The sequence below is a fragment of the Nylanderia fulva genome, unplaced genomic scaffold, assembly GCF_048542155.1.
Source record: "Nylanderia fulva isolate GAGA-0341 unplaced genomic scaffold, ASM4854215v1 Scaffold2, whole genome shotgun sequence".
Lineage (NCBI taxonomy): Eukaryota > Metazoa > Arthropoda > Insecta > Hymenoptera > Formicidae > Nylanderia > Nylanderia fulva.
This window is the reverse complement of record NW_028190263.1, coordinates 1,448,100-1,468,926: the sequence shown is the minus strand read 5'-3', so window position 1 is coordinate 1,468,926 and position 20,827 is coordinate 1,448,100. Positions and strand designations below refer to the sequence as shown.

The 20,827-nt window shown below is 42.0% G+C and overlaps 1 non-coding gene across 1 annotated transcript; it reads left to right on the top strand.

The window, feature by feature from the left end:
- Positions 1-20,223: 20,223 nt before the first annotated feature.
- Positions 20,224-20,295, top strand: TRNAQ-UUG (transfer RNA glutamine (anticodon UUG)). Its single transcript has one exon. It is a non-coding gene; the product is annotated as a tRNA-Gln (tRNA).
- Positions 20,296-20,827: the final 532 nt, after the last annotated feature.

The window sequence follows — 20,827 nt, the reverse complement described above, 5'->3', positions numbered from 1 at the left end:
CGTCCGACCCGACCCTCGGGGCACAGTTGAGTAGACGATCGTCTACCCACGTGCAGAACGGCGATGATGATGACTATCGTTGTAGCCCGAGCCGATGATCTCGTTAGAGTTTCGATGGTCTCTATGCGCGTGGATGACGCATACAATGCAATGAAATACGCCGATTGCTTCGAGTGGATAACAGCATGGCGTCGAAAAGCTCCACTTTCGGAAAGGACTTTTTCAGTAATCAACGATTAGATTTTTTCAAAATATACATTCGACGTAATAAAAATGTGCTCCAATTGGATTGTTCTTTTCAATTTTTATCGGCAAAAATATCGAGAGAGGTCATATCTGATCCTTTGGAAATCAGCAATTTTTTTAAACGCGTGTCTTTTTAATTAAGAGTCAAATTAACATTTGCAGTTTGTTTCATTAATCTTTCAACTCCACGCAAAAATGTAGTTTGTGAAAAACTTTTTCTATTATTTGCAGCTTGAAAATAATCGACGCTTTCGCGATTTTTTAAGGAAAAATTATGTTGAAAAGAAAAATATTTTTCGCGCCTATTTCTCCATATGTAAGTTTCGACGATTAATTTATATATGGAACTTTGTAATCTCGTACCAAGAGATACAGTTCCGAATAATTAATTTTTCGTGTTTTGGCTCTGTTGACCGATTTAGAAAACATGATATTTATATTGAGAGCCGATATTAATATTTATTTCTGAAAAGAAAAATGATTAAAAGAGCATTCCGCGAATTTTGAGAATATTCTGTGCGTAACATAACAAGAGAATTGTATTTTATTAAGAATGTATGTCGTGGCGGTCGGTCCTTTTCACCTCTCGTCTCGTTGTCGGTTTGCCGCGACGGAATCAATATAGGATGATGAACTGCGTGGATTGAAAGCGATCGCTGGTGTTAACAGCGTTATAACATCCAGGCCTGGCACTCTGTATTGCAGCCGGGTGCGGTCATGCGATGTCCTCCGCGGTATTTTGCACGCCGTGACCCTACGTTGCGAAACCCGTCATTTACCTCTATCTATCACCGATCATTTGGTGGCTGAAGCCGCAGCGAGAAAGCCACGACGCGTCGGTTTCGATATATATTCGCTCGAGTGTTTGATTTTCGCGTTTCAAAGTATCGAGAGAGAAAGAGAGAGAGAGAGAGAGATCCTCCTCTCTCCTTTCTATTTATCTTTTCAACGAATTTCCACCGGATTATAAGGACTTTCCCTCTTTTTTTTTATTCCTTTTCTCATATTTTTTCGCGTTCTATCGAGGCTCTTGAAAATCAGATATCGCGTTTGTCGCTCTTTTCCATGCGCGACGCATACACTCTTGTGGATACCGTTTGATCTACGAGCTTGTTTACCCTGTTACGCGAATATAAAGCCAGCCGCGTTTGCGATAGGTCCCGCGCGTCCACGTCTCGTTTTCGCTTCGGCGCTTTTTTATCGAACGAGAGCGAGCATTTCCCTTTTGCGTAAAACTAAAAAAAAAAAAAAAAAGAAATAAAAGAAATAAAAAGTAGAAAATCGGAAACGTGCTCGATAGAAAGTGAGGTCGTTATCATCGCATGACTGACGAATGATAAAAAGCTGACGTTTATTGAGATGAGGGGATACGACGGGATTACGGTCATTAATTGGATGTGTTTTCCAAGTCTAACGAAATATTCACTCATTTTTTTCACGAAGAAATTGCAGCGCGAGCTTTGCATGGAACTGACATTAAGCATCGCTTTTATGGAGACTGGCTGCAGTCGGTCGCGCATTTTATGCTCGCGTACTTATGCTGAATCATGATGATCTTTTTTCACGAAAATCGCGGAGAGCGGAATAATTGCTTTCAAGCGACATAATATTTTATCCTCTTCTAAAAAAAAAAAAAAATTACTTTTAAATATTTGCTTCAATTAAAACGAAAGATGTTTTCTTATAAAATGGAAAATAATTTCAATTTGTATATTTGTTTTCTCTTCTATATTTTTAGATGAGATCTTAAATTGCCGTATGCGTTATTCTGCGTACGATATTTTTCAACTTTTATTATTAATTCGCCGAGAGAGTATTTCACCGAGTATATAATTTAGCGAGGTTATACTTCTTTGAAACGCGGAAATTTTTCTGCATTTTTCCATGCACTCTGCGAAAATAAAACCGAAGAAATTTGAATAAATTCGTCAGCTTTTGAATATCGCGATATGCATATCTTATCCGCATGCACGTTTACCCTCTCTCGCGGTTATGAAACGATGGTTCAAGTATCGTTGGCTTCCGAATTGAGTTTCTCGTGTCGAAACGCAAGATTTGGTCGAGAAATATTACATAAACATATGCGAGGTAAATGTGCAATATAAGAAAGCCGCAGATGCGTTAGAGACGATGCATTTTTCTTCACGTAATTCGACGCTCGTCTCTTGACTCGTCGCAGATAAGGAATTAAAAGTGGCGGATTTTTCTGGGTTTATTACGAATTAAACTTAATACCGTCGGACGGCGAAAAAGCGTCCGCCGCTCGTAAACGCAAATAGCTTGTGCACGTAAAAACGTGTACACGTACGTGTAAGTTTGCATAGGTCAGGTGGATTAGGTAATGGGGAAAACTTTACCCTCCTCGACGTCACTTTACGATTTTGGGGTTTTTTTTCGTTATATGCGTGTAGGTATATGTTACTGGAATATTACTCGCATTATATTATAGTTGACTTGTGCTATGTTGTGCCTTTATTATAAAGTTTTTAACGACAGATTCCTGGTATCATTCGGAGACGATTTTTCCTTAGCGAAATACCAATAATTTTCTAATTATAAACAGTTGAAAATAAAGGCTCTTTTGGAAACTAAACTTTGTGGAAATAAAATATTAACAGAACTATACATTCTTCAGTTAATTTTAAGTAGAGTTACATTAATAGAATTTTAATATAAGACTTAGTTATAAAGATGTATAATAGCAAAAATTGAGAACACGCTAACAATGATGACCTCCCTCAACATTTTCACTAAGGAAAAATCAATATTAAAAACTTTTCCGCCAGTTCGGAAACGCACCCTGCATTATTACGCGATCGATGTTGAAGGGCAAAATAACAGAACGATTTATTATGTATAGAAAGAGTGGAATAAAAATTGGTCAGTATTCCCTTCATGCGTCGCGTCAAAAATGACATTACTCGAGTGCATATAAACGAACGACTATATGCATTTATCACATGGAGCTTAGGCACGAATGCACGTACAAGAGTGGACGATATCGTTTCTCTATCGCTTTCCTGGGATACGCACCCCCGGTACGCGTGTAAGTATCAGCAATAATGCAGCGATACACCCGGTGTTTAGTACTCGCATTATCGTAGCCCGTGTTTGACCGCGGTTTGCAGTCGCGGCTGTATTTGCAGAGCGCGCGCATCCGTGTAGATTGCATACTGAACCGGATATCGCGGAGGGTTGATGTATCATTAAGATATCGAATACGATACGAATGCGCCGTCCGTATATCCGGTAACGACTTCGAACGAGCGATTTTCGGCAAGAACTCGCATTACGGACAAACGAATCGAGGGGGATCGGAATTGACTGAGAGATAATGCTGGCTTCAGGTGAAATCATACGAAGCCAACAGCTCGATGAATTCGCGTACGCGTTATATTATTTTGACATTATTGTGAATGTTAACAATTTTTAGAAATATTAAGTCGAAATCACACAGTCCCTCTCTCCGGAAAGAAATGTTTGCTTTTTCAATTAGTCGCTTAACGAGCACGTATATTGAACCGTCACAATGGATTGGATGTTTGCGAGAGAACCGTGCAGCGTTCACCTCGAAATATTCGAATTGCGCGCACATAAAATACTGCCGCCGTCAGTGACGCGAAACGCGAAGCGGTAAAAAGCGACATTTGAAACGTCATATCCCGAATACCTCTGCGATTCGGTTCGTTGTTGAATGCGTTTCCGCCAGCGCGAATAACGAGAAATTCGCGCACAAGAATCGCGCGCGATCGACGTCGCGTTGTACCATCACGAATTATATACGTGAAATAAAAAAAAAAAATCCTCAACCCTCGTGCACCCTCCCGTCCTGTCGGTCGATCTCGCGCGATCAGCTGGGAAGCGTCATTATGAAAAATACGGCCGACAGCGAAATATTCGGTTGCGCATCGCGGAATATGATCCAGCATTGCTTTTACCGTCGCGTATAAATTGTCCGGGGCGATTCTCGAAAACGGGGAAATTTTTACGTAGCTGTCGCGATCGTTGATTGCCACCGGCGAGCGCACGGACTGACGGGCAGGTTAGGGGGGATGCTTTTAAAAGTGGCCGCCCGAAAAAAAAGGCCGTTCGCGCTCCGTGGAACGCTTGCATGCGCAGCCGAGATACGAGGCCTCTTTACGAGCAATATCTAATGGATTGCATCGGGCGAGCGCAAACGTTAAATTTGACGTTCACGATTATTGCGACCCTCCGGGGGAGATTTGCAGGGACGGGGGCGGATAGGACGCGGTGCTCGACGTTAATTTTATAATCCTGGCGAAAAAGTTACGACCCGGAACGAACGTTTCTCTTCCTTTTTGTGCATTTGTTTTGTTTTCTTTTTTTTTATGCGAAATGTCTATTGTATTTTTTTTAATTTTTCTTTGCGGTAATTATTTCTTTCGTTTATACACGAGCGAATGATAGATCTATCTGCGATATTTTATGCATTTGATGAATATTTGCTATCTTTTCCCTCTTCTTGCGATTTAACAAAGTTTAAACGTTGGAGTTATGTTTTAATCAGATGAAGTAGAAGGATAGAGTTTTCCAGAGATGTTATTGTATAATTAACGAATTTCTAGGGAGATGAAAGAAGAAACATAACATACTACTGAAACAGGATGTATTTATTTATTTAAGTTTCTATTTAATTAAGGAGAACGACAAAATATTCCTGTTTTTTTGCCTTAATTTTTGTTGCTTCCACCTTTTTATCGCTCTTTAGAAATAGGGGTTTTTCTTCCTTATTTCGTGTATATACTTGAGAAAAAGATTGTACTGGCACGATATTCGCTAGCGAGCTGTTGCCGCAACTCGTTAATGGTTGTTAAGTTTAACTAACTTGCACACTTTAACGATGCCCTTTTTACTCTTTTATCGTAGAAAAGTTGCAACGGAAGCACTTTCAGAAGCGAGAAGTGCGAAGTTTAAAGGGTTTCAGGCCGAACTTAATTTTTTACGATGTGAGAGAAATTTCTCACAAATTATTTTCGCGTATCACGAGTCTTCATCGAACTCTGCCCTAATTTAACGTAGCGCTAATTAACGATATAAAGTGAAAATTAAACTTAATTACGATTTATATTTTTATATTCTTGGCACAAGTGTGTAATATAATTTTTTTTTTAATTTTTATTATTTTTTTTTATGATAACGGGTTTCTCATAAAAAAGTCAATCATTTATGATTTCAATCTTTTTTCATCCTCGGAAACGGATGTATTTATTGTAACGAGGGTTCGAGGAGGCTATTCGTTATCTATATAACGCGTGACGACTTCGCGGGGTTGCCGACTTGTCATCGCAACGACGAAGTGCATCCTCGTTATGCATTTGCGCGAAGGCGTTCTCGTTCTGCGAATTAATCCGACGTATAATCAGTAGCGACAAAGCGGTTGAGATAGGCCGGAAATGATGATCTCGAAGAAGAACAAGAAGAAGAAGAATTTCCCTTCCATCTTTCTTGGTACGCGAGGAGGAGATCCTCGCTAGGGCGCACAATGCACGCCGGTGATGCAAATCGAGCGGGAATCCGGGAGGCTGCGATGACGTTCCGGTTGTTACAAAAGCGCATCTAAGTAATAACTCGGCGGTAATCATCGAAGGTACCGCTGCATCATTCATGCGTGTTCGTGAAGTGAGCGGTATATGTATGCGCAAATATACAGGGTGTATCTAAATAAGTGCGACAAATTTTAGTTTGACTTAGAGGGAATGCTTGTTTAATAACGTATTTTATTTTTCTTTAACTATTGATTTTACCAAAAAATTAAAATTAGTTTCTAAAGGAATCAAACTTTCTAACGCATATTTTTAGGTGATTATATTCGGGTCTAAAAAATTAAAAAGGAACTGCTAGTTTCATTCCCTTATAACGATAGAGAAAGATAAAAAAATTAATAAAAATCCTTTTTATTAGTGTCTGAAAATATCCACCAAGTTTTATTTTTTCAATTTGTGAAAATTTGAGAAAAGACAAAACTATCTTCCCCTTTAGAAAAGTGTAACTCCTCAGGGAGGGATATAAGAGTATATATATTTATATAAAAAATCCCTCTTGACTTTCGACAAAGAATTATCACCTAAAATGTTTCGCACTTACTTAGATACACTCTGTATATATTCGAGAGTAAAATTATACATACATATATTCCGTACAGAGGGTAGTTGTTAATATTAGGTGTATCTTGAAATTAAAATTTTTCAGGCACACATTTTGACGTAAATAACGCCGCACGTCAGATGCACGCGCGAATGGAGCGCACGGTAGACGATGATGCTCGCTTCTCCCTGTGCGAAGGATAACGTCGTGGTTGTAATTACGCGGGATGAAAGTGCGTGACGCGCGCGTTCCCTCCTCCTTTCAACGGTGCATTATCCATGCGTTCTACCGCGATCTCTCTTATGTTTTCCGCGCTTCCCATATACGGGCGAGGCTTTGTGGATAGTTCTCGTACGCGTATAAAGACGTTTTCTGCGATATTCCAATATGCCTGAGCTAGAACGTTAATACGAGTTTGATATAGAGGGAAAAAATCTCGCGTGCGCCAATTTTCCATTTTGCGCAAATCAATGAGGAATATTATTTGTTCGACGATAACACATCTTGCTAAACGACTATTATTCTCACCAACGCTGTTATATATTTTGCGCGAGTAAAAAGTAGGGAAATGTAATTTTTGAAGGCAATAACTCTCGCGAATTTAAAAAGAAAATAAACGGCAAACTTTTGTCATCTCGAGTACGAGACTTCGATTAACCCAGTCTGAACAATGATAGTTTTTCTTGCATAATATCTCTGGAAAGTGCCGTGAAAACTCCAATGGACATTTTATTCTAACGACACTGGCGCAGTAGGTTCGCTTACGACGCTTACGACGGCAAAAAGTCGCCAATATCCACGATTCGACTTTGATCGCAGTAGTGTCACGTACAAGCCGCGAATCCTCGCTCATTCTTATTCCGACCTAGTTAATTCAATTTCGTGTTTGTGCCGACGCGACGCTTCCCCGTGTCGACGAATAATTTATCTTTAGTGGAAAAGTTTAAACTGGCTTTCTTCGAAACGGGCGCGTAACGAAGCACCGCATGCAGTTCAACTGCTCGCGTTTAAACGAGGTCGTTGGCCTCGAGATTTCCGCGGGTACGATGGCTCTGCCAGCAGCTATTTAACCATTTTTTGATATCTCACATTTCTACGTAATATTATTGTCCAGAAATATGAGAACGCTTAAATTGACAGTCTGATGCCAGATGCATCATGATATCGATGTAACTTAATTTTTGTATCGAGAAAGAGAGAGAAAGAGAGAAAATCGATTTTTTAAAAATTCTTTTTCGTGTTTACACAGTCGAGACAGATAGCATCCTTGCTTGTAAGGTCGTTATGGATTTACGCTCGATTCCATCTCGAAGTCAGTGAAAAAAGATCAATCGGATATGAAATGCCGTTCGCTTTTCCCAGGATTTAGCGGAGCCCTCGAGCCCTCGTCTTTAAACTCAGGACATTGCCCCGAGTAGGTACGTGAAGGGGTTTGGTACCACTGGCACAGATGCATAAACGCACGGCACGCACGTACGCGGTTTCCGCGCACACGCGCGCACTCGGCGTGGCGTGCGTGTGCGCGTCGCGCAAAACGCGCGTATCTATATACACTACATGCGAATAAATATATGCCATGCGAGGGGGAAAGGCGGGAAGGGGGTGTGGATCTACCAGCGGGGTGCAACAATAGGCCCTCGGTATATAGTTGCCATGGAAACGCCATCAATCCCTTAGCAACAGCTTGAGATCTTAAAGCCGAGGCTTCGCCGCCGCTTTGTACGATCATTTAATGACGGCGGTGCCCGGGAGGAATCCGGGATCATGATGGATTTACTCTGTGCGCGAAAATGGCGGCCGGGTGGCGCAGGGTGGCGTAATCAAAGCGGGGCGACACACGCTCTCGGGGAAGCTAGAGATGACTCTGACGTGGAGAGGATTCTCAAGATATTACAGTTATGGATAATCCCTGGAAAGTCATTAATATGCGTGGATATTAATAATTATCTTACAAGCGAAATTACTCTCTTCGATCAATTTATCGATACATTTAATTGCGAAAAGAAATTCATTCTTCAATATATTGGTTATATGTATATTTTTTCAGGGATTATATATAATTAATAAACTGGAAGGAGCATCGAATTAGTTACGAAAGTAACTTTGCTAATCTGTTGCATGAAAATAGAGAAACTTGATAGATACAGAGGAGAATTTAAAAATGTTGAGATTTATGAGAGCTTGTGCGTTGACTTTATAATAAATAGTTGTACATGCTGACACAATCAGAGTTACTTTACTGCATTATATAAATTGTTACTTATTGCGACAGGAAATAAACACGTACAGTCGGCGATTTCTACTCCAGATTGATTATTCTAGATGAAGGAAGGAAGTCGGCAATTTTGAGTCGAAACGGCCTCTCCTTCACAATCCAGTTTTTTATCACCGTTCTAGAATTGTGCTAAAATGAGAGGAAGAGAGAGAATTATTTCTCAATTTCCTTGAAAATTATTACGAACAACGTTATAGCGGATAATTAATTTGCTGTCTATCGACACGAACATATATAATGAATTCAGTTATCATTAATACACAGTAATGCTGCATAAACATTTCCAGACTTATATCAACTATTGTTTTCCCGTAAATTAACCAAACATTTCACCTCACCGCGAACTGAATGTGCAGTATAAAAAGTTGCAAAAATGTGTCCTTAATTGCTCTTACATTTTCTCAACTGCGCGTAGCTCTCACGGCGTCTCACGCTGCGAATAACTTCGTCTGCAGGTTTTTAGGGCCGTCGACCGCTCAGCAGCCACTCAACGTCCTTTCATTAATTCCTACCTGCTTTAATTCCACCGGCTCGTTTCCTGCGCGGGCTAAATAATAAAATGAAGGCTGCGGGCGCAGTCAAAGTTGCGACTAAGTCCGATGCCACGTCAAGCCGACTGCGGGGGTGAAAAAGAGGTCGGAGGAGGAGGTAGAAGAACCGTGTCTTTTTTTTTTATACGCTCTCGTCCTCCGCCGCGTGTTCTCCATCTTCCTTTTTTTTCTTGCACTCATCCCCGTGCACGTCGCGCACCCACCCAGTTTCCCCTCGGAAACTCTGCCTCGCTCGGTGATTCACTCGCGCTGGCGCAATTACATATTTAGCACACGAAATTTCAGCCCGAGTGTTTCCTCTCCGAATCCGAGCGCGTGAAAAGAAGATTCGCTCGCACCGGATGCGCCCAGCTATCAGATCTAGCTTGAGACTGTTCCTTGGCAAAACCGACGAAATCCTTGGTTAATTAGATTGCATTCAGCGGAGCATACGTGTTTCGTATACACTCGGCCCGTAATATTTTAATCTGTTTCTTTTATCTCGCGAGTGGTTTCATCGTGCTTCATGCGGAAGTTCTTCAAGAAAAAAGTGACATTTTATATTCCTTTCACAAAATAATTTTTATAAAGCGGTTAAGAATTATTACACACTATAAAATTAAATGAAGATTAGGTTTGGAAAGTTTGTCTGATTTAAAACACATAAGTAGTAAATACTTTTTAAATAATTATAACAATTAATTATTGTTTAGATAATAATATATCTAAATTATATAAAAGATCGTTGCACAAGAGAATTTACATATAATAAACATAAATTTGAACGTGCACATTTGAATGGACATTTTACAAACGTTTGCGAGCGAGAAATTGTTCCGTAAGCCAATAAATTGATTGATTTGCGCTAATTGATTTGCACATGAGCGAGCATTCGTTACGACAAGAATGTTACAAAATACGGACGGTGCAATGTTCGTTCCGAATGCCGCAAATGCATCTGCATGCAGATTGATTGATTTCTATGCGTTACAGGCGTCACCCACAATCCTGTAAATTGATTCTTAATTAACTGTCAAGCACCGGACACTTGAATCAGCATGTCTCGTGAATTGCATTGACGTAATACATTTCACCTGTAAAATCAAGAATAGTTATACCCCATTTTAATCGTGCTTGACAGACTAAAAGGGCGACTAAATTAAATCTTTGTTATATCATATAAATCAATTTTATTGTTATATGTATAAATGTTTTTATTTTATAAAATATTCACACGAATAGCTTTGACGTTGCTCCGAAGTTTAATTAGACTTTTAATTAACAGTTTTTTGTTTTCATTAATTAATCTGAATTACAAACAGTATTTTAAATTATATTGTCGTTAAAAATAAATTGTACGCTATTTTAAATTACATGTTACGTAACATTTTTACATTAAGAGAAATGCGATATACTCTTAATAAAATGTGGAACATTAAAATTAATTTATTATATAAAATTACACAAACCTCGAAGCAGATACGTAGCAATTTCTAATTGCTAGTAACATAACATATTTATAAAATAAATTTCACAACGAGAAGTAAACAAATTAATGAGTGAATAAAATTATATATATATATATTTAATAACAATATCCCCTGAAAGGAACAGAAAGTACATTAATTCATCCAACACGTTTCGCGGCGAGAGAGAGAGAGAGAGAGGGAGAAATAAAATAAAATAAAAACAGGCAACAAAAAGAAAACGTGTCGCGGATATCTTTATTCTCGTCGAGTTCGATATTTATGGCGGGAACGCGAGATGCGTCCCGCGTCGGGTGTCGTCGGCGCAACAGGTAAATCGAAAGAGTAATCAAGCTAGTCGTTAAAAGAAATCGACATGACGTTACGCGGATATGATCTCATTACTACTTATTGAGCGGCGTATAACGACCGATCACTTTTCGATGGACGAGGGTTACTTCGGTTCGCCCGCGACACGGAATTACCGCGTCTAGATCTATGCGATGTAGATATCTTGTCGATAATGCGAGATTAATCCTTTCGGTTAATGCGCTTTTCCCCGGGCGCGCCGGCAATTAATCTTTGCAGGACCTGATTACATTGGAGGGAATTATGCTGAACGCTGGCCGCGTTTGCTCGCTCTGCGATTAACCGCTGGTTCTTGATTATGTTGCTCACCAATGGGACCGGACTTAGCGCTGAATAATCATTTTACGGCATAGTCCCCAGATTTACAAACGTTGCCATATAATATATTATAATACGACTAACTTTACTACGATAAATTGCATATTTACTTTGTATCATTAATTCATATGAAATTTCAATATAGAATCTGCTACAATCGCGAATTAATTTCGTCCGCAAAATTTAGACGAACGAAGAAAGAAATATATAATTTCAACGAGCATGTTCCAACATTAATTCCACTCGTACTATTAATTAATTAGAGCTACGCATAATATAAGACAAATATGATTAACGTTCCGAGCAAACGCGATCAGCATCACTGTTTGCGAATCGACGGAAAGCCTCCGGACCGAGAGAGAAGAAGCCTCGTCGCCGCCTTCATTTCCATATCATCGACCGCGCACCTATCCTGTTTTGTCCGCGAGATTCGCGTCGTCGTCGGTGGAGGAGGAGGCGCGATTTGGAAATTGAACGCACCGTGGTCCAGGCATTGATTAATGGCGCGCCTGTTGCAGCCCCCGGGTTACAATGCAATTTGCTTTGCGCGCGCGAGCAGTGCACGCGGCGAACGCGCGGAGCCGTCTATGTTTGCAGCGCGGGACAGCATCGTCCACCCCCTGGTTCAACCCCTTCCCGAGCGTGTGCGCTCGCAGCGAAGTGACAAAGCCGTGACAAGAGTGACACGGTGACATGGAACGCGCGACAACTAATTAATCATCCTGGCGCGACCGAACGCGGACGTCCGCCCGCTCGCGTTGCACCGGAAGGGTAGGTGCATGCGTATGGGGGTGCACGGTACAATGAATGCATCGGCATGCACGTCCTTTTGATTCCGTCCTGGGTGTTCTGTGACGCCGCCGCAATCGCGTACAGCGTTCCAGCTTCGCGTCTTTGTCCGGCTTTGCATGCGTCCTATTCTGGATGAACTGCTTTCCCTCTCTCTCTCTCTCTCTCTCTCTGTTCGTTCGCTGCATCCCCTTTCTATCCGTCGTGTGTACCCAGTTGCACCATCCGGTTGCAGCTATACTATTCTCTCCCAAATAGCGATCGCCATTCGATTTGCCTATCGGCACTGTTGCAGATACCCTGTCGAATCGCGCGCGCGTTACGCTCACTGTCGGCGTGCGGTTTCATCAGGGTTTGGACGTTCGATTCGGCGGGGGAGCTTCGATAGGAAAGTGCGCGATCGCGCGTGTTGGTTTAGCATTAATTACGGCCGCGGCAAGTGGTCGAGATTAATGGCTGCGGTGTGCCGTATAATATGTAATATCGAGAACACATTTGGGCCGGTGTAATGTATTATAAACGCGTATCCCGCAAGTAGATTACCGTAGTTTCACGATACACTCCGCGCGTTACCGGATGCTAATGGATATTTTTCATTCGCTTATCACGATAAATGGGTTCGTTATGTTTTACGGGTCTCGCTTTTAAACGGAAGAATTAAACACCCTGTGCGCGCAGGTGCGTCGTTAAGAGTATATATTATTATAGCGCCGCGAACCGAAACGTTATAAACATTTTATAAACGCGCCGTAATAATTTGATTTACTTGGATCTCGCGCGTAAAACACCGTATTTATTATAACACTCTGTTATATAGAAGTTATAATATTCCAACTTTGTTATTAATCTTGTTAAATGCCGAGCCATTCCTCGATGGAGATTAATATCTTTTAGTAATTATCTCTCTTATTCTTGCCGCCACATTTTACCCGCGTTTATCATGAAACATGAAGAAACGAATTAATATCGAAGCAAGACTCTTGGAATCGGAAAATCTCCGGGAACGAGAATCTTTGGCAATTTCGTTAAATTATTGAAGTCAATTGCACCCTCGAGTGTAACCCTCATTCTCCTCCGTCTCTCCTCGATTCGTTATCGCATTCGCACGCTTGTATACGTCCCGCGATACACTTTGCATCGTTATTTTCTCTCTCTCTCGCTCTCTATTTTTCTTTTTTGCATTTTCCCGGACCATTAGTGCGCCGGAGGAAGACATCAGCTTCCACTCAGTGATTACCGGAGAAGCGAATTTGCATAACACACGAGTCGCGCGCGCGTTTCGCCATTTACATTTTATTTTAATCGCGGTAATCGATCGAATCGTCGTCTCCCCCGTACCTTCTCTCAACTCCACCGGAATGAGACGAGGAGGGAAGGGGATTCGGAAGCTGATCAGAGCTATCCAGCCGGCTAGTCGAGCAATCGAGACGACGGGGTGCGTGCGGTTCGGGCACTTTAAATAAAAATAAAGTGTATCGTGGGTGTGCATAGGCGGATGTATTAGCGATTGGGGAGAGTTAGCTTGGAAAGTTAGCTTTAACGAGTCTTTTCCATCGCCCGGAATTTGCCTGTACTCGATTTTCACGTTCGCAATAAATAAATGGACGTTCGTGAAATAAATCTCTCGATTTTTACAACACGTCGAATTTAGGTGTTTCTTACGAGAATAGTCGCTTCAAATCCGACTGTTAGTTCGAGAAGCATTCCCGCATTTTCCTGCACTATTTGTATGCGAAAAGAGAGACTAGAAAGTTTCTCTCGCATGATAAAAACCGATAAGATTTGATCATAGACCTCCGGGAAATGAGGGATAAACTTTGCGATATTCCGGGTGTTTGTGCATTACCGAAATTGGCTGGACTTGCCGACGGCGGTTCGCGCATCGCCGCCTACAGAAACCCCCGAAGTATCGCGACTACGGGGAGGCGTACCACGACCTTTGAGCGACCTCGAAGTACCGTCGTCGCCGCCGCCGCCGCCATAGAATTCATGTATTTTCTGGATAATAATTTCATCGCAGAGAGATAGAGAGAGTGAGACGCTTCCCTCTTCTATTACCAGCCACAAATTACAGTGGGCGCGCGGCAGTAGTTTTGATATACGATATCCATACTCCTCCGCGATCAAGCGCGATTTATATGGTGCAACAATAACGTTTACCCTCGGCGCACTAGAGTGTATTTCACGGGGACGACGACAGTTTTACTGTGGCGGTATAATGCGCAACGAGAGCGAAAACCTCGATGCTTGCATACGAGTGTGCGTGTGTATGTATATATAATCGCCGCGGCTTTACGCGGATTATTTGCACTCGCGGTCATATTACATCGCGCGTTTATTATGCAAACGCGCGTTACGTATAAATCGTCCCGATCGTAATAATAAATTGTCATATACCGATACGTCAAGTTTTTCGTTTTACCGAGAGACGTGAAATATATTTCGTATACAATTATTTAAGATTGAATTTCAAAGCCGATAAATAATATCCGAAGATTTATCTCTCGCATGCGCGCGCATTCATCCCCCATCTCTTTTATCAATGCGAATAAATATTTACGCAAATGTATATACGCGTGTATATAAGAATGAGATTAATGAAAGCGTAGAAATTCATTTCCGTTAACGTTAGCCATCGGGCCGGAATGAAGCGTTTATTCAACGACGTAGAGTATCGGGAGACGTCGCATTCGAAGGTATCCATTTTCGTGATGGGTCGCGCGCATTGTTCTAACGCATTTCGATATTAATCGTAATTGAAGCATTTAATGCCCGATGGCGTCGATATTCCAATAATTCAGCCCCTTCCTGTCACGGGAAGGGTATAATGGGTGTGAGGCGCGAGGCTATACCCTGTTCGATTCCCGTGGGATCTGGTCCTTCTCGGTTCTGCGGCAATGCATCACTCTGTCCGCAGCCCCGTAACTCACCGCCGCGACTCGTCCACACACACACACACACACACACACACATATATATATATATATACGTGCGCACACACAGTTAGCTGAGCCACGCACGCTCGGGTTAGGTGTGCTTACACACGCGGCATAGCGATGGAAAGACGGGGTCGAACAGATATATGGCCCGAAGTGAACGACGTATCTAATCTAACCCTTCTGGACAAGATACTCCGTGATGGCCGAGGGGGTTGACCGACCATGCGTTAACCCATGGCCGCTGGGCAACGAAGTGTAATCTAAAATTACAAGAATCCACCGTGGGCCATCCGCGGCCCGACCATTTGTCACCCGCCACGACAATTGCTATCGACAGTGTCTCCTGCGAAAAATATATGTCGTGTAGATCTCTTGCGTATATATAGCAACACCGACGGAGCTATCGGTATCCGACGTAATCGCCGGATGTTCGGTACACACATTTGCATTTGTTGCTCCACGGCTCATCTGTCGAGTTTTGCACCGGGAGTTTTGCAGGAAGAATGAGAAAATTATACTCGGTCGCAAAAGGTCTCTCTTGAGAACAATTTTCGTTTATTCTCTATTCAGTAGGGTAAAACCTTTCTGATCTTTTCTGCTTTTAAATGAAATTGGGTGTTTCGAGGCCAGGTCTTTGAAGAACAGGTAGAATTAACCGAAATCGACTAACATAATACATTTTATGTGTAACTTTCTAACACAAATTTGTCCCTTTTCTTCCGTTAAAATATAATGACGCTTTTTATCTCATCTTTTCTGCTTTTAAATAAATTGGATGTGTCTCTCTCAAGACAGGTTTTTGAAGATGGTTTTTGAAGATAGGCCGAATTAACTGAAATTTATTAACAAAGTGTAACTTTTTGACACAATTTTCCCTTTTCTTTTGTAAAGAGAAAAAAAATAAATGAGGCGTAGAAAAAGGTATAAAAGTGTCACGCGGGATGCGTCTTTGACACTTTTTCAAATCAATCTTAAAAGATACTATTCTTTTCAAATTTTATTTCCATCGTTCTCTCTTTGGGTTACCATGAAATCACCGTGTCATCATATACCCTAAAACTTTTGCAGAGAATCTTCAGGCATAATCGCACTGCGGGTTGTCTGTACAAAATTTGGTCAACGTGAGAAAAGATCATGCGAAGAAAACGAAAGCGACGACTTCTCTCCCGCTGTTTTCTAAGGGTCTTTCTCACTCATTATCGAGTCTCGCTGAAAGTGAAATGGTAACCGCCAACTAGCTAGAGTAATGATCCGAAATGGGCGTGACCGAGAGTTGCAGATCGCCATCGGCAGATAGTACCCGCATCGTGGCATCTGCTACGTCCACTTTTGTGAGGACTCGCATATAGGCGCGAACGCGATGCAGATTTAGCCCGATAAGAATGATTGAAACGCCGTGCGTGTCGGCGCGTGAACGCGTGTGAACGCAGCGTGCAACGATTCGCAGTTGTAGTCTCGGGGAGAGAGAGAGAGGAAGACAGGGAGGAAGGTTCGCACTCTCTTGGTGCGAAAAACTTCATTGCGTTACCCTCCCTCCCGCGGCGTCGTCGCCTCCTCGGCATGAATGGCCGACACTGACCTATCCAAGAGAGATCCCCCATCGCCAGTTGTCTCGCTCTTCCGCAAGACTTGCTATCTCCAGGAAATAATCTACCCGTATTGTAAAATTATGCCACGTCGTAATAATGTACGCTAATAAATGCACACACGTGCGGCATATGTCAGGAACAAGGGGGCGCAAGACACTTAAAAAGTAGAGCATAAATATATTTATTTTTGCGTAAAAAAAAAAAGAATCGTTTCGAAAGATGACGTTTTTCATAAAATACAAATGAATTACTCATTAAATAAAATTTCATTCAACGGGTTACTTAGTACTGTCCCTTTGCACGACCCTTCAATATTATTAAGTTAAAAGGGGAATTTATATAGGATATAACTGAACTCTAAAAAGAAATAATTTTCCGAGATCCGTTACGCGCAGCACGTCACATTAGTAACACAACACCTTGATGACTTCCACTAGCGATATTACGCTCGATCTCGCTTCCCCCTCGACGACGATTAATCGTATCGACTATGGGAGCAAAACCAGTCCGAGAGTAACAGGCGATTGAATTTTCGCCGCGTTTCGAGTCTCGCGCGCACGCCGAGCCAACTTCCTGTAATTAATTATATCTGCGGGGTGCACGAGAGAAGATGGTGACCTAGGGGGAGGATAGCTTTTCGGGTCGGAACGATCCGGCAATATGTCCATACGATTCTCGATAACCGTGTCGCGATCATGATTCCTCGGTCGAGGACGCGCGGGAATAAGCGATGCCGCATTAGTCACAGGCCATTTTGCCACCAGGCGTGACGGGACGTGCTCTTTTATTTTCACCAGCGTTAATTCGTGCCGCCCTTAACGGCGCGACGTGTTATCCGCTTTTTCCCGCGCGCGCTTTAAAATCCCGCGAGCGAACCGGGGGCACGTGGCGTTATAGGGGTGCATCACTTAATGCACTCGACGTCGTCGTCATCGTCGACGTCGCGCGCTCGTGTCCTCTCCTCCTTGTCGTCGACCCAGATGCATACATAATTAATGTCGTCTATTAAGAGGACTCGTTAATGGGCCTAACGGCGTGTAAGCGGTTGATTTTTACGCGCGGCTGGATGGTAAATATACGGTGATAAATATCGAAAATTCGTCGACGTTTTATTTACAAATGCTATCGACGAGGGATCGCGATGTTGATTTATCGATCGATACATATATTCTTGTATAACGTGTTGAGTAAGAAATTGACTCGGCGCGCGCGAATTATTGCTCTCGAATGCCAATAAAAACGAACCACTGTTGTATTTATGAGATAATATTAAGTAGCTGAACGGATCATGTATGTGGGACAAGTCTAGATTGCTACAATGATTTGTTTCAATTAAGCGTACGATATCGGACTGGTAGGGATAATTGCATCTATGGAGCAGACAAGGCTAACTGGCTGTGCAACGTCTCGTTCTGCACATTACAAAGAGGCTCTCGTAGCGTAATAATAATCTATACAATAAAAATAAGTAATAGAGATCTCTTTGTGCGCTCTATTCATAATCATTAATCCGTTAAAATATTGATTGAAATAACGCACGTGACGTTATATAAATGAGCAAATGATAGAAAGGAATTGTATATGCGAATTTAGATCGACATGAGCGCCAATCGTGATTAAGAATAACACAACACCCTGTTTACGTAACTTCCATGCATTATTCGTTCCGCGAATGCATCGAATAAACAACAACAAACTCCGTTAACGAGTTGCGACTCGCCCGCAGCTCAAATATTTACGGGGAACGAGAGGCACAAAAGCAGCTCTCTTCGCGATACGTGGAAAGCCGGGGAAAAAAATGGGGTGCGCCGTCGCCGTCGCGAGGGTCGGTTGGTATCGTCGCGATCATCAAAATGATCGAAAGGTATGGCGAGCGAGCGAACCAGTCTGACTCGGGGTAATCAGCGAGAGCACGGGGCAAAACCGTAAGCAAAGTGAATCTCATTAGTCGTGCTCCGTTGCACGAGGGTAGGGCAGGAGGGCCTTACTTTGATGTCAAACGAGGTGCCCCGGGGCCGTAGCTCCGTTATCGTTGTTATTATTATACGAGAGAGCCGGGACCGTTTCTAATTATCGTGCGGAGAAACCGGAAGTCGCGCAGCCTGCGCGACACGCCGGGCTTTTGCAGGGGTTTCTGCTCGCGCGAGATGATAGACGAACCCCTATCTGCGATAAACGCACAAGTGATGCATTTTCGGTCCAACTAATAGAGGATCGCGCGTTTTCCTCTTTGGAAGCGCTGCTATTTCTATAAGTACGTGATAGATTTTAATGGCGACTTGTCGGTGTATTTATTAGCTTAACTCATTCGGTGAAAGCAAATACTTCAGAAATTTATGTGGAATTTATTTGAGACATGCGCATTTCTTCGCTGGCTATCTCTAACTCGATGTTGACTATAGGATAGTCTACGTATTTTTTCCAATATTAAATTACTATAGTAATACATATATATAGTATATTGCGATAAAATTGCTAATTGTTTTTCGTTCGATTTTTCAATATCTACAAAGGAAACATTTCAATGTTCGTCGTTATCTCGACATTTCTCTTGTAAGGAACTGCAGATTATTATTCATTAACCGGCCAAGTGCTAATGCGCGCACTTTCACGCTCATTTACAAATAGAGACGTCCCGAGGAGAAAGTTTCTCGTTCTCAGTTCTTTTCCCGTATTCGAATATATTATACATATATATGTACGCGCTGATCGACGCTGATCTTCCGTTCCGATCCGATTGCAACTTAATCGCACGTAGAGCGACACGGAGTATAAATCCGTGGAGGGCCGGAGCGTATGTCACACTGATTGCACATCCGCTTCCGTCGGTGCCACCGTCGCGCGCTATTATAAAAAGAAACGTAATATTTATTGCCGGCTTCCGTTCAATTAGGGGTTGACACGGGGCGAAAAGGGGTCGACCTCCACCGAATCCCGCGCTTGTCGATGCTTTCGAAATCTATGTTTTTCCACCCTCTTTCCCTCTCTTCCCACCCCTTCTCGTGTCTTCGAAGGGGTGTTTCAAATTTATACATTGTTCGTTCCGTTCTTCCGATTCAGGAGAACGATACTCGCGAAAAGGTTCGAGAGACTTTTTTTTTTGCTTTCTCTCGCGATATAAGGGGGCGTCGAGAGTGTAGCGAGGGATTTGTAAATAATCACTTTTATAACGTCGAATGGTAACGTGACGGGGACGAAATTTATTTCGCGAACGAGCACTATTTCAATTCTGCATAAGCATTTAAGCGTTAGGGTAATCTGCAAACTTGTATATTATATGTAGATTTAGATAAGAACACGCGTATATTTAAATTACATAAAAATGTGCGATATATGTATCGAACATGTAGAATTTTGTCTTATATTTTTATATCCTTTTATTTTTATTTTTTTAGTCAGTATTATTTGTGCATGTAGTTTAATTTAATTTGAGAAACAGATATATATTTGAGTACTTATTGTTTGTTATAATTATTTGGCAGAATAATTAGTATAAAATATTGTTATATAAGAGACTTCTATGCATAAATATTAACGAAACTTTGAATTTAGCTAATCGATTCGTATGCCTCATAACTTCGACCTTATTTGTATCGAGGTCCCATGGTGTAATGGTTAGCACTCTGGACTTTGAATCCAGCGATCCGAGTTCAAATCTCGGTGGGACCTGTACAAATTTATTTTTTTTGTAAATCAGTTTTACACAGTCCATTACCCTTTTTACGTACACCTATGTTTTTTTATACTAGGTATGTATTCTGTTGCATTACTGGGCAAGCGCAGTGATGGTTGCACATGCGCTGCAGATGCAGGATTAGCTCGTACGATTTAATTGCATATGTAGCAGATTGTCAATATCAATATACGTGTCAAAGAGGAATCGCGCATTCGTTACGTAATGCAATCGATAGTCGCTCGCTATCGGCGAAACCGGTCGCGAAAGTCGCCGAAGTCGCTTAATCAGCGATTACGCAATCACTGGACGCATCCTAACAGACTGATTCGTTTATCGTCTACGCGCGTAATCGTCGCGCGAGATATTCGCGAGAGCGTTATCGCGAAACGGGGGACCTCGTTCGATTGCGGCCACTGTCCATCAGCCCCCTTATCTCCCTGCGAATCGTCGGCGGTAGAACGTATATATCCGTGACTTTTATTACCTGTCGTTTCAGGGCTCGCGGCCTGTTTCGTTTTTTTTTTT